Below are 13,996 nucleotides of genomic sequence, written 5' to 3' on the forward strand. Positions count from 1 at the left end.
TCATATTGCTGTGGGTCTGCAGTCACATGTAGGCCAGATCATGTAAGGGTGGCAGTTTCCTTCCCTAAAGCACATCAGTGAACCAGCTGACTTTTTCTGACATTTGGCAATGAATTCATGGTCATCATTATATTCTTAATTCATGATTTTCTTTTATATTGAATTCAAATTTCACCATCTGCTGTGCTGGAATTTGAACACAGGTCCCCAGAATGTTATCTCAGTCTCTGAATTAACAGTCCAGCAATAATACCACTAGGCCATTTCCTCCCCCATCGTGGAACAAGAAAGCCTGTAGCTGATTCCCACTTGGGAAAAACAGCGAACCAGGAGCTTCTTAAATGGGCGATCGCATCTCCTTACATTTTAAGACAGCCATGGATAATCAGGACCTTGTGGGAAGGGACGAAATTGGGGGAGGGAAAATTACATCAGTGTTAGGTAGGAGCTGAGCAGTATTAATTGGGAGGAGCTTTTATTGAACAAGTCAACATTTGATACGTGGGAGTTATTTAAAGACCTACTCTTCAGTTCAGAACTGGCCGATTCCAGGGAAGGAGGAATGACAAGGATGGCAATCTAAGGACATACGGACATAAGAAATAAAACAGGAGTAGGCCATCTGTCTCTTCCAGCTCGTTCCGCTGATCTTTTTTGCGGACTCAGCTCCACTTACCCTCCCATTCACCATAACCCTCAATTCCTTTCCTGTTCAAAGATCTATCTGTTTTGGCTTTCAAAACATTCAACAAGGGAACCTCAACTGTTTCAGTGGGCAGAGAATTCCACAGATTCACAACCCTTTGGATGAAGAAGCTCATCCTCAACTCAGTTTTATATCTGTTCACACTTATTTTGAGGCTGTGCCCCCGAGTTGGAATTTCGCCCATCAGTGGAAACAATTTCCGATCCATTTGTTTCATAATTTTAAAAGTTTCTATTAGATCACCCCTCATTCTTCTAAATTCCAGTGACTGCAATCCTAGTCTACTCAATCTCTCCCCATACAGCAACATTTTTAATTCTGGAATCAACCTCGTGAACCTCCTTTGCACCCCCTCCAGTGCAAGTACATCCTTTCTCAAGTGAGGAGACTAAAACTGTACAAACTACTCCACACCAAGCCTCACCAGCACACTATACAACTGTAGCATACCCTCCCGATTTTTAAACTGCATCACTCTCGCAATGAAGGACACTATTCCATTTGCTGTCTCAATTACCAGCCGCATCTGCAAACTACCTGATTCAGACACAAGGCTGCCCAGCTCACTCTGCAGAGCAGCATGCTACAATTTTTCACCATTTAAGCAAGACTCCATTTTTCCATAATTGCTACCAAAATGGATACCCTCACATCTACCATCATTGGACTCCATCTGCTAGACCCTTGTCCATTCACTTAAACTTTCTGCATCCTTCCGCAGATTTTCATTGTCCTCTTCAGACTTTACACTCTCACTCATTTTAGTGTCATCTGTGAACATAGAAAAATACAGTGCAGAACAGGTCCTTCGGCCCTCCATGTTGCGCCAACCTGTGAACTAATCTAAGCCCGTTCCCTCACACTATCCCATCATCATCTTTCTGCTTATCCAAGGACTGTTCAAATGCCCTGAATGTGGCTGAGTTAACTGCATTGGCAGGCAGGGCATTCCACGCCCTTACCACTCTCTGGGTAAAGAACCTGCCTCTGACATCTGTCTTCAATCCATCACCCCTCAATTTGTAGCTGAGCCCCCTCGTACAAGCCAACATCATCATCCTAGGAAAATGACTCTCACCGTCCACCCTGACTCATCTTTCTCTGATCGTCTTGTATGTTTCTATTAAAGGCCCTCTTAGCCTTCTTCTCTCCAATGAGGACAGACTCGAGTCGCTCAGCCTTCTCTCCTAAGACCTTCACTCCAGACCAGGCAACATCCTGGTAAATCTCCTCTGCTCCTTTTCCAATCCTTCCGAATTCGTCCCGCAATGGAGCGACCAGAACAGGTCGCACGAGCGTTTTGTGCAGTTGCAGCATGACATCACGGCTCTGGAACTCAATCCCTCTACCAATAAAGTCTAACACACCGTATGCCTTCTTCACAGCACTATCAACATGAGTGGCAACTTTCAGAGATCTATGTACATGGACGCCAAGGTCCCTCTGCACATCCGCACTACCAAGAATCTTTCCATTGGCCCAGTATTGTACCTTCCTATTATTCCTCCCAAAGCGAATCACCTCACATTGAACTCCATTTGCCACCTTTCCGCCCAATTTTGCACTTTATCCACGTCTCCCTGCAACATGCGACATTCTTCCACATTGTCCACCACTCCACCGACTTTAGTGTCATTTGCAAACTTACTAACCCATCCACCTATGCCTGCGTCCAAGTCATTTATAAAAATGACAAACAGCAGTGGGCCAAAAACAGATCCTTGAGGCACACCACTAGTAACCGGACTCCAGGCTGAATATTTTCCATCAAACACCACTGGTTGCCTTTTTACCGAACGCCAGTTTCTAATCCAAACTGCTACATCTCCCTCAATCACATGGCTCCGTATTTTCTCCAATAGCCTACCGTGTGGAACCTGATCAAAGGCTTTACTGAAGTCCACGTACACTACGTCAACTGGCCTTCTCTCATCCACATGCTTGGTCACCTCCTCAAAATCTCCATGACGTTTGTGAGACACGACCTGCCCTTGACAAATCCATGTTGACTATCTCCAATCAAATTGTTGCTTCCGAGATGATTATAAACCCTATCTCTTATAACCCTTTCCAAAACTTTTCCTGCAACAGACGTAAGGCTCACTGGCTGTAATTGCCTGGCTCATCTCTACTGCCCTTCTTGAACAAGGGCACAACATTTGCAATCCTCAGTCCTCTGGTGTTAAACCTGCAGACAATGAGGACTCAAAGATCAAAGCCAAGGGCTCCGCCACCTCCTACCGAGCTCTCCAGAGAATTCTCGGAAAAATCCTCTCAGGCCCAGGGGATTTATCGAGCTTCACACCTTCTAGAATTGATAACATCTCCTCCTTACTAACCTGAATCCTTTCAAGTCTAATAGCACGTATCTCAGTCGTCTCCTCGATGATATTCTCCTCTTCCTCAGTGAAAACAGATGAGAAATATTCATTTAGCACCTCTCCGATCTCTGCCCGGTCCACACACAACTTCCCACTTCTGTCTTTGATTGGCCCTATTCCTACCCCAGTCATCCTTATATTCCTCACATACCTTGAGAAAACTTTACGGATCTCCTTTATTCTACCTGCGAATGACTGCTCAGGACCCCTCCTTGCTCTTCTTAACTCTCTCTTTAAATCCTTCCTTGCTCATCTGTAACTCTCCATCGCATCAACTGATCCATCTCATCTCAACATCACATAAACCTCGCTCTTCTGCTTAACGCGAGATATAATTTCTTTAGTAAACCAGGGTTCCCCTACCTTATCACTGACCCCTGCCTGACAGGGACGTACCTATCAAGGACACGCAATATCTGTTACTTAAACCAGCTCCCCATTTCGATTGTCCCCATCCCCTGCATTTTGCTGCCCCATTCTTTGCCTCCTAAGTCTTGCCCAATTATAATTGCCTTCCCCCATCTGTAAGTCTTGCCCTGTGGCATGTTCCTCTCCCACTCCATCGCTAAACTAAACGTAACCGAATTATGGTCACTCTCTCCAAAGTGCTCATCTACCACTAAATCAAACACCTGGCCTGGTTCACTGTCAAGTACCAGATCCAGTGTGGCCTCCCCTCTCGTCGGCCCTTCGACGTACCGTGTCGGGAAACGCTCCTGCGTGCATTGGACGAAAACTCATCCATCCGACGTACGAGGGTTACAGAATTTCCAGTCAATGTTTAGGAAGTTAAAGTCTCCCATAATGACGACCCTGTTCCTTTCACTCCTGCCCAGAATCGTTTTGCCAATCCTCTCCTTCAGATCCCTGGAACTTTGCAGAGGCCTATTAAAAAACTCCCAGCAGCGTGGCCTCTCCTCTCCTGTTTCTGACATCAGCCCATACCACCTCAGTAGACCAGTCCTCCTCAAAAGTTTTTTCAGCCTCCGTTATACTGTCCTCGACAAACAAAGCCACACCTCCCCCTTTTTTCCCACCTTACCTGATCTTACTCAAAGATCTGAACCCTGGAACCTGCAACATCCATTCCTGACCCTGCTCTATCCATGTCTCCGTAATGGCCACAACATCGAAGCCCCAGGTACCTATCCATGCTGCAAGCTCACCTCGCTTATTCCGGATACTCCTGGCAGTCAAGTAGACACACTTCAATTCAGCTTGCTGTTTGCCAGCACACTCCTGTGACACTGAGATCCTGTCCATGTCCTCCCTATTCTCTTTCTCCTGTGTACTGAAACTACACCACAGTTTCCCATCCCCTTGCTAAGCTAGTTTAAACCCACCCGAACAGCACTAGCTAATTTCCCGCCCAGGATATTAGTGCCCCTCTGGTTCAAGTGGATACCGTCCTGTTTGTAGAGGTCCCACCTTCCCCAGAATGAGCCCCAATTGTCCATGTACCTGAAGCCCTCCCACCTGCAGCATCCCTGCAGCCCCGTGTTCAGCTGAAATCTCTCCCTGTTCTTTGCCTCGCTATCACTTGGCACGGGTAACAAACCAGAGATAACCACTCCGTTTGTTTGAGCTCTCAGCTTCCAGCGGAGCTCCCTGAAATCCTGCCTGACATCCCTATCCCTCTTTCTACCTATGTCGTTGGTACCTATGTGGACCATGGCTTGGGGCTGGTCACCCTCTGCCTTCAGGACCCCAAAGACACTATCCGAGATAACACGGACCCTAGCACCTGGAGGCAACGCACCAATCGTGAGTCTCTTCGGTTCCAAACAAGCCTTCAATCTGTCCCTCTTACTATTCAGTCCCCAATGACTAACACTCTCCTCCTATACCCCCTTCCCTTCGTTGCAAGAGCGACAGACTCTGTGCCAGAGACCTGCACCCCAGTCAGTATTGAGGTAATGCCTCATCGTAAGGAGGTCAGAATTGACCGAGTGGCAGATATTTAGAGGGTCAGTACTGAGGCAGTGCACAACCTTCAGAGGGTCAGTACTTCAGGAGAACCCCATTATCATAAGGTCAACACGAATGGAGAGTCACATTGTCAATGGTTCAATCCTGAGGAACACTTCATTATCATAGGGTCAGTCCTGAGGCAGTGCTTCATTGTCAGAGGGTCAGTATTAAGGTTTAGAATTGAGGGAGTGCTATCTGATTATGTCACTCTGACAATGAGGCACTGCCTCAGGAATGAGCCTCTGACAATGAGGCACTTTCTCACTTCTGAATCTCTGACAAGGAAGCATTCCCTCAGTGCAAACCCTCTGTATGGACCCGATGTCAATGAGGCACTCGCTGAGTACTGACCCTCTGACAAAGTTCCAATAGCTTATTACTGACCTTCTAATCATGTGCCCCCTACCCCATTTCTAAATCTGTTACATTGAGGGCACTGCCTCAGAACTGACACACTGGCTATAAGGCAGTCCGTAAAGACTGACCCGCTGATCATGAGGCTGTCCCTCAGTTAATGACCCTCTAACTATGAGGCACTCCCGTAATTCTGACCGTCAGGAGCTACCTCAATGTTGACTCACTGATATAGAGGCACTGCCTCAGAATTGACATGCTGACGATGGGGCACTTGCTCAGGACAGACCCTCTGATAGAGCTGCAGGTTTGATATTAGAGCAGTGATGCACCGCGAGCAGGTCAGTATTAAGGGAGTGCCACACAGTCAGTGGACCAATATTAGGGGAGTGCCACACTGTCAGAGGATCACTCTTAATGGAGTGCTGCACTTGTGGTGAGTGAGTACTGAGGCAGTGCGGCACTGCAAAGGGTCAGTAATGAGAGAAAGCTCCATTTTCAGAGGGTTAGCACAGAGGAAGTGCTTAATCAGAGAGTTATTTCAGAGAGAGTGCTGTATTGTCAGAGTTTTGCACTGAGGGAGTATCACACAATCAGAGGTCCAATATTAAGGAAACACTGCACTGTTGGAGGGTTGATATAAAGGGAGGGCTGCACTGTCAGATGGTTAATGATGTGGGAGTGCTGAAATATCACAGAATCAGTCCTGAGAAGTGCTGCACATTCAGAGAGTTAGTGCTGAGGGAGTGGTCTAATGTGAAAAGATTGATATCAAGGGGCACTGCCGAAGGATCAGTAGTGCATTACTGTCAGAAAAACAATATTGAGGGAGTTCTGCTGTGTCAGTGGGTCAATATTACAGGATTGCTCCACGATCCACGTATCAATGTCAGACAGTCAGTCCTGAGGGAGTGCTGCACTGTTGGAGGGCCAATATTGAGTGTGTGCGACACTCAAGAGGATCATTTTGTTGGACTTGTGCACTGTCAGAAGTTCAATTGTAAGCAAGTGCCACACTGGTAGCGGGTTAATATTATGGGAGTGCTGCACTGTCAGACGGTTAAAGATGAGGGAAAGCTCATCATCTGACAGGGCATCACTCCCTTCAGACGAACCCTCAGGCGGTGCAGCACTCCAACAAGTTAGTTTCAGAGGCATGTTGTCCCATCAAATTGACCCTCTGAGACAGGAGCATGCACTTAATATCGACCCTCTCACAATGCTGCACTGCCTTAACATAGGCCCTCTGGCAGGGCGGCTCCCTTTCAGTACACACCTTCCAACAGCACAGCACTCTCCCATCATTGACCCTCTGACAGTGCAGTACTCTCTTAATACTGCATGTGTCACACTGCTCGACACTGTTGGAAGGTCAATACTAAGAGTGTGCTGCACTGTTAGACAGTCAATGATGAGCTAGTGATGCATGTGCGACATTCCCTCAATTCTTATCCCATTACAATGAGGCACTGCATTAGTATGGCCCTCTGACAAAGTAGCACAGCTTTAGAACTGACCCACTGATCATGAAGCTTTCCCTCAGTACTGGACCTCAGAGTGCTCCCCAGCCACAACACTGACTCTCTAATCCTGCAGTACTGTCTCAATTCTGACCTCAGTCCCGACCCTGTTGCATTGACATTGCAGTTCTTCCTTACCATGGACACTCTGGCCATGGGACAACACTGTTGGCCCTGTTGCAGTGCAGAATTCACTGACACTCACCCTCTCCCATACCTTCAATACTGAATGTCTGATAGGACTGCGGGCAGCTGACTCTGACAGTGCAGCATTCTCTCAGTATCGACCCTCTGACAGTAATTAGGGGACTGCTGCATTGTCAGAGAGTCAGGACTGAGGAAGGGCTGCACTATCAGAGGGCAAATATTAATGGAGTTGTGCACTGTCACAAATTCAATATTAACAGAGGGCTACACTGTCAGAGAATCAATGATGACGGGGCAGTGCGTTGTGAAAAGACCTGTAATAAAAGGCATGTCAGAGGGACTAAACAGAGAGCTTCACTGTGAGAGGGCCAACATTAGCAAATGCTCCAGTCTCAGAGGGTCAATGTGATGGGAGTACATCTCTCTGACATTATCTTGTTGGCGGGTCAGCGCTGACGTAGTGCTGCACCGTCCGAGGGGTCGGAGAAAGGGAGTGATGCACGACCAGGTGATCAGGGAGTGCTGAAGTGAGGGGGTCGTCAGCGATAAGTGGGTGAGCTCTGAGGGAGTGCAGCACAGTGTGGGGTCAGCACTGCGGGAGTGCTGTTCTGAGGGGGATCAGGACTGAAGGGGGTCAGCACTGAAGCAGGTCAGCGTTGAGGGAGTGCTGCACTGAGGGGTTCAGAATAAAGGGTATGCTACACTGAATGGGTCAGAAATGAGAGGGGGGTCAGCACTGAGGGAGAGCGGCACTTGAAGATGTTCAATATTAGTGTGTCCTGCACTGTGAAAGGGTCAGGATGAAGGCAGCACTGCAATATCAGAGAGGCAATGATGAGTGTGTGCTGCACTGCTGAAGGGTTAAATTTGAAGTGGTGTCCCACGGCCAGAGTGTCAATAGTCAGGGAGCATGGCATTCTCAGAGTGTTATTGCTGAGAGAACACCAGTATGACGGAGGGTTAATTCTGTGGCAGAGATGCACCGTCAGAGAATCAGTCATCAGAGAGTACGCAGTGTTGGAGGGTCAGTACTGAGGGAGTGTTTCACAATCAGAGCGTCAGTTGTCTGGCAGTGCTGGAAAAGCTCAGCAGGTCTGGCAGCATCTGTGGAGGCAAAAACAGAGATAACATTTCGGGTCCAGTGACCCTTCCTCAGAACTGTTCTGAGGAAGATCCCCAGTTCTGAGGAAGGGTCAATGGACTCGAAACATTGAATCTGTTTTCTCCTGCACAGATGCTGCCAGGCCTGCTGAGATTTTCCGGCAATTTTCTTTTTGTTCCCGACTTACAGCATCCGCAGTTCTTTTGTTTTTTATGTCTGGCAGTGCTTGTTTGCTTGTGACCTTCTGAAAGCACAGCACACCCATAATCTTGGCCCTGTGACAGTCCAGCACTCCCTCAGTACTGATCCTCCAACAATGGAGCATTCCTTCAATACTGACCAGCAGCGCAGCACTTTATTTCTGAGAGTAGTCTGAAAGAAACTACCTTTGCTTACCGAGAGAGACAGGGAGAGCAAGTGCGTCTTCTGTAGGTGACTCAGGATGTATTGTAACCTTAACAAGTCAAACAGTATTTCAGATTAGTTTATAATTAAAGATGATTCTAACTGTCTTCCTGGAAAAGTACAGTCCCTACAACATGGGGCTGATACTAATACACTCACTCAGAAGTGACCCTCCAGCAAAGCAGCCCTGCCTCAGAACTGACCCTGTGACAATGAGCTACTCCATCAGCAGTGAATCTGTAATCACGTGGCACTCCCTCAATTCTGAAAACATTACACTGAGGCACTCCTACAAAGGCCTCTGCGTTTTAGGGATTATTTACAGTCATCCCTGTGTTTTACAGGTTATTGAAAGGGGTCACTGTTTTCGGGTTTATTTTCACCCTCCAATCTTGCAGCACTCCCTCAATTCAGGCGTGTAGCAGTAATGTCTCCAGACCGAATCTCGAGAAGTGTTGCAAACCCTCAATTCTGATCTGCTCAAAATGAGCCACTGACTGAGTATTGGCCTTCTGACAAAAAGTCACTTATTCAGAACTGGCCTTCTGACAATGTGACACTCGTCCACATCTGACCCTCCAGCAATGAGGTACTGCCTCAGAACTGATCCGCTGACAGCAAAGCACTGCCCCCTCAGTTCTTACCCTCTGACAGAGCTGCAATACTTCAGGACTGAACTTCTAATCATCTTGTACTCCATCAACTCTGAATCCAATGCACTGAGCTACTGACTCAGTATTTACAGTCTGCTCCTCATACACCCTCAGAATTGACCCTAAGGCAATGTGACCCTGCCTCAGAACTAACTCTGTGACAATGAGGCACTTACTCAGCGCTGAATCTCGAATTGTGTAGCACTCTCTCAGTTTTTAGGCACTCCTTCCAGACTGGCACACTCTCAAGGCTGATCCTGCAGCAATGAGGAATTGCCTTACAACACAGCCACGAACAACAAGGCCCTCTTTAGGACAGTGTCTGATAACGAGGCATTCACTTGGTTCTGAGCCTCTGACAATGAAGCACTTGCTCAAGTCTGACCACATTAAAATGAGGCACCCTCAAACTGATCTGAAACACCTCAGTTTCGACCTTCTGATGGCTCTGAAATGCCTCAGTTTATATCCTCTGACCGGTCTTTTAATTCTGACACAATTACAGTGAAGGTCAGCCTCCGTGCTGACACTCAGAGTACATCACTCCCTCTGACAGTGTTGCACACCCTGAGCATCACTGACAGTTTCAGCGTTCCCTTAATATGGACCAACTCACAATGCAGCACTCCCCTGACATTATTATTTACATTGACGATCTGACAGTACAGCCCACCTCAGTGCTGACCCTCCGACAGCGCAGCATTCCCTCATTACTCACCCTCTGATACTGTAGCCCACCTCTGACAGTGTCACACTCCCTTACTATCGGCCCTTAACAGTGCAGCACTCCCTCAATGATGACACTGGAACGATGCAGGATTCCCTCAGTCCTGGCTCTGCAACAGTCAAGCATTCAATCAACACTGACCCTCTGTTAGTGCAGCACACCCCTAATATTGATCCTGTGACAGTGCAGCACTCCCTTAATATTGGCCTTCCGACAGAGTGGCACTTTCTTGACGAAGACACTCTGACAATACAGTTTTCCCTCATTGCTGATCCTCTGGCAGTGCAGCATTCTGTCATCACTGGCACCTTGCCAGTGGAGCTACATGCTTCTTATTGACCCTCCACAGTGCAGCACTGCCTCTCTACTGACTCTACAACATTAATATTGATCCCCGAACGGGAGGTTCTCTTTCATACCCACCCCCACAAAGAGAAGCCCTCCCTCATCTTTAACCCTCTGACAGTGCAGCACTCCCTTAATATTAACCCGCTGCCGGTGTGGCACTCCGTTACAGTGCAGAACTCCAACAAAGTGATCATCTGAGTGTCGCGCACACACTCAATATTGACCCTCCAACAGCGTAGCCCTCCCTCAGAACTGACCGTCTGACATCCATACACTGATAGTGTCGCAATTCTGTAATATCGACCCCCACCGACGCAGCAGAACTCTCTCAATATTGGCCTTCGGACAGTACTGCGCTACTGATCCTTCGGCGGTGCCTCTTGATATCAATCCTCTGACATTATAGCACTCCCTCAGTACTAACTCTCTGAACGTGCAGCACTCTCTCAGGTCTGATTCTGCGCTATTTCAGCACTCCCACGTCATTAACCCTCTGACAGTGCAGCACTCCCTTTATATTATATTATATTTATCAACCCTCCAACAGTGCACTATTTCCTTAATATTGGACCTCTGATTGGACAAGCTGACAGCATCTCATGTTCTTTATCGACAGAGAGTAAGTTCTGTGGTAGTACCTCATTGTAATGGGTCAGAGTGGGTCTAATCAGTCCAACCCCAAACCTAACCGCGGCTTCAGGCCTAAGCCTAGCCTCAGGCCTAACACTCACCCTCAACCTAAGCAGAAGCCTCAGCCCCAAACCTAAATGTGGTCTGAGCTCTAACCCTAACCATAGACTCAGCCCAAAGCCTCTCCCGAGCCCTACCCCGAACTCCAAACTTAACCTCATTAGTCACCCTAACACAAGTCTCATCCCTCACCCTAACTCTACCCTCATCCAAAACCTCGTCCAATCCTCACACCTAACCCCTAGCCTTGGTCCTAACCCAAACCCTAACCCTCGCCACCCTCTCACGCTAACCCTCATTGTTAATTAGTGAGTACTGAGGTATAGCAGCACTGTCAGAGCATCAGAATAGTGGGAGTGAACTATTGTCAGACTGTCGATACTGAGGCAGTGTCTCATTATAGAAGGGTCAGAATTGAAGCAGTGCCACACTAACAGAGACTCAGTACTGAGGTACTGCAACAGCGTCAGAGAATCTGAACTGTGGGCGTGCATTATTGTCAGAGGGTCATGATCTGAGGCAGTGTCTCCTTGTGAGAGGGTCAGTACTGACAGAGAGCCTTCCTTGCCTGACAGTCAGTACTAAGGCACTGCTTCTTTGTCAGGGGGTCTGGAGGGATAGTGTCTCATTGTTGGTCAGTCCAGTGTGAGGCAGTAGCTCATTGGTGGAGGGTCAGTCCTCAGGGTGGGCGGATGATGTGGAGGTGCTGGTGTTGGACTTGGGCGGACAAGGCTGACCATTGACACGCTGCTACAAATGCACTCTCTAGTGCTGACCCTCTGATAAAGGCAAACTCCCTAATTGCTGACACTCTGCCAAGTAGGCACTGGCTCAAACAGACCCTCTGACAATAGGCCACTGACCCTCTGATAGAGCTGCAGTACCTCAGTGAGGCAGTGGCACTCCTTGAATTCTGATCCCATTACAATCAGGCTCTGCGTCAGTACTGACGCTCTGCCAAAGAGGTACTGCCTGAAAACTGATCCAATGACAATGAGGCACTCCATCAGGACTTACCTCTGACAGTGCTAGATTACCTCTGTACTGACCTTCGAAAATGGGTGGCACTCCTTCAATTCTGACCCCCTTACAACATAGCCCTGCTGCAGTGCCGACCCTCTGACAACAGTGCATTCTCTGAAGCCTGATCCCCTCAAGATGAGGTCATACTTCAGTATTAACACTGACAAAGAGTCACTTCCTCTATATTGACCCTCTCATCGTGCGGCACACCCTCAGTTCTGATCTTACGACAATGGGGCACTTTTGACCAGCTGACAATGGTGCTCTCCCTCAGTTCTGACACCTCCACAGTTCTGCACTACCTCTGTACTGACTCTCAGTACTGACCCTATTCTGATCCATTACAATGAGGCGCTGCCTCACTTGTGGCTGGATAACAATGATGCACTCCATCGATTCTGCGCCGCACACAGTGCTGTAATACGTCCGTACTGCCCTGTAATTGTGTGGCACTCCCTTAATTTTGACCCCCTTACACTGAGGCTGTGCCTCAGTATTCACCTCTGAAAATAATGCACTCCTACAGATCTGGCCCTCTGATGCTCCTGCAATAACTTGGTTTTTATCGGCTTGTCACGTGGTTAGCTTCAATGCTGATTCCATTACACGGAGGCAGTTTCTCAGAACTGACCTTCTGACAATGGCACTCCCTTCGGACTGTCAGATACAGCCACACTACCTCCGTTTTGACCCTCTCATCACGTGGCAGTCCCTCAATTCTGAACTCCTCACAATGAGTCGCTAACTCAGTACTGACCCTCTGACAAAGAGGCACTCCCTTCGGGCTGACCTTGCACCAATCAGATACTGCCTCACACCAAACCCTCTCGAATAATGAGGCACTGCTTCAGTACAGACCCTCTGACAAAGACGCACTGCCTCAGAACTGACTCTCCAGCTATGGCGACCGGCCACAAAACGGACCTGCTGACAATGAGGCACTTCCTACCATCTCCAATCATGTGGCATATCTCTAATCCTGTGGCCCTCTCTCAGTTCTGTCGCCATTGCATTGAGGCATTCCCTCTTCGTTGATCCTCTGAACTCCCTCAAGACTGACCATCCACCGTTGATGCACTACCTCAGATCTGACCCACCGACAGTCCTACAATCTGTCACCATTCCATGTAGCATTCCAGCAATTCTGACCCCATTTCAATGAGACGCTGTTTCAGATGGTCACTCTGAAAACGAAGCGCATTCTCAGGACTAAATCTCTGAAACTAAAGCACTTCATCAGTACTAACTCTCTGGCAGGCAAGTATTGGGGGTTAGGTTAGGGCTGAGGTTAGACTTGGAGCTTAGGCGAGGGTTGGGGTTGAGGCTAAGCGTTAATTGGGGCTGTGTGTTACGGTTCATTTTAGGGCTGAGGCCACAGCTAGTGGTAGGACTGAGGCTCACTTTAGGGCTGAGACTAGATGTTCGGCCTGAGGATCAGCATTAGGGCTGAGGGCAGGGAAGGTTTACGCTGAGGATAGGGTTAGGGTTAGGGTTAGGGTTAATGCTGAGGTGAGGGTTAGCCTGAGGCGAGCGTTTGTATGGGTTTAGGGCTGAGGCTGGGTTTAGAGTCAGGGTTCGGGCAAAGAGACGCTGCCTCAGAACTGACCTGCTGACAATTAGCCAGTACCTTAGGTACTGATGAGCTAATAAAAAGGCCCGCTCTCAGCACTGACACTGCAGCAATGAAGTCTTGCCTCACAACTAACTCACAAAGGGCTCATAATTGAGCAAGTGCCGAATGATGAAAGGGTGCGGACTGAGGTGTTGCACAACTGCCAGAGGGTCAGAACTGAGGTATTGCATCATTATCAGATGGTCAATACTGCAGCAGTGGCCCACTGTAATAGGGTCAGAAAGGTCATACTGAGGTCTTGCAAGATAGGGTCAGAACTGTTGGAGTGATTCATTATCAGAGGGTGGGCACTGAGGCATTGAAGCATTGACAGAGGGTCAACACACTGTCTGTATT

The sequence above is a fragment of the Stegostoma tigrinum genome, unplaced genomic scaffold, assembly GCF_030684315.1.
Source record: "Stegostoma tigrinum isolate sSteTig4 unplaced genomic scaffold, sSteTig4.hap1 scaffold_215, whole genome shotgun sequence".
In the NCBI taxonomy this organism is placed as follows: domain Eukaryota; kingdom Metazoa; phylum Chordata; class Chondrichthyes; order Orectolobiformes; family Stegostomatidae; genus Stegostoma; species Stegostoma tigrinum.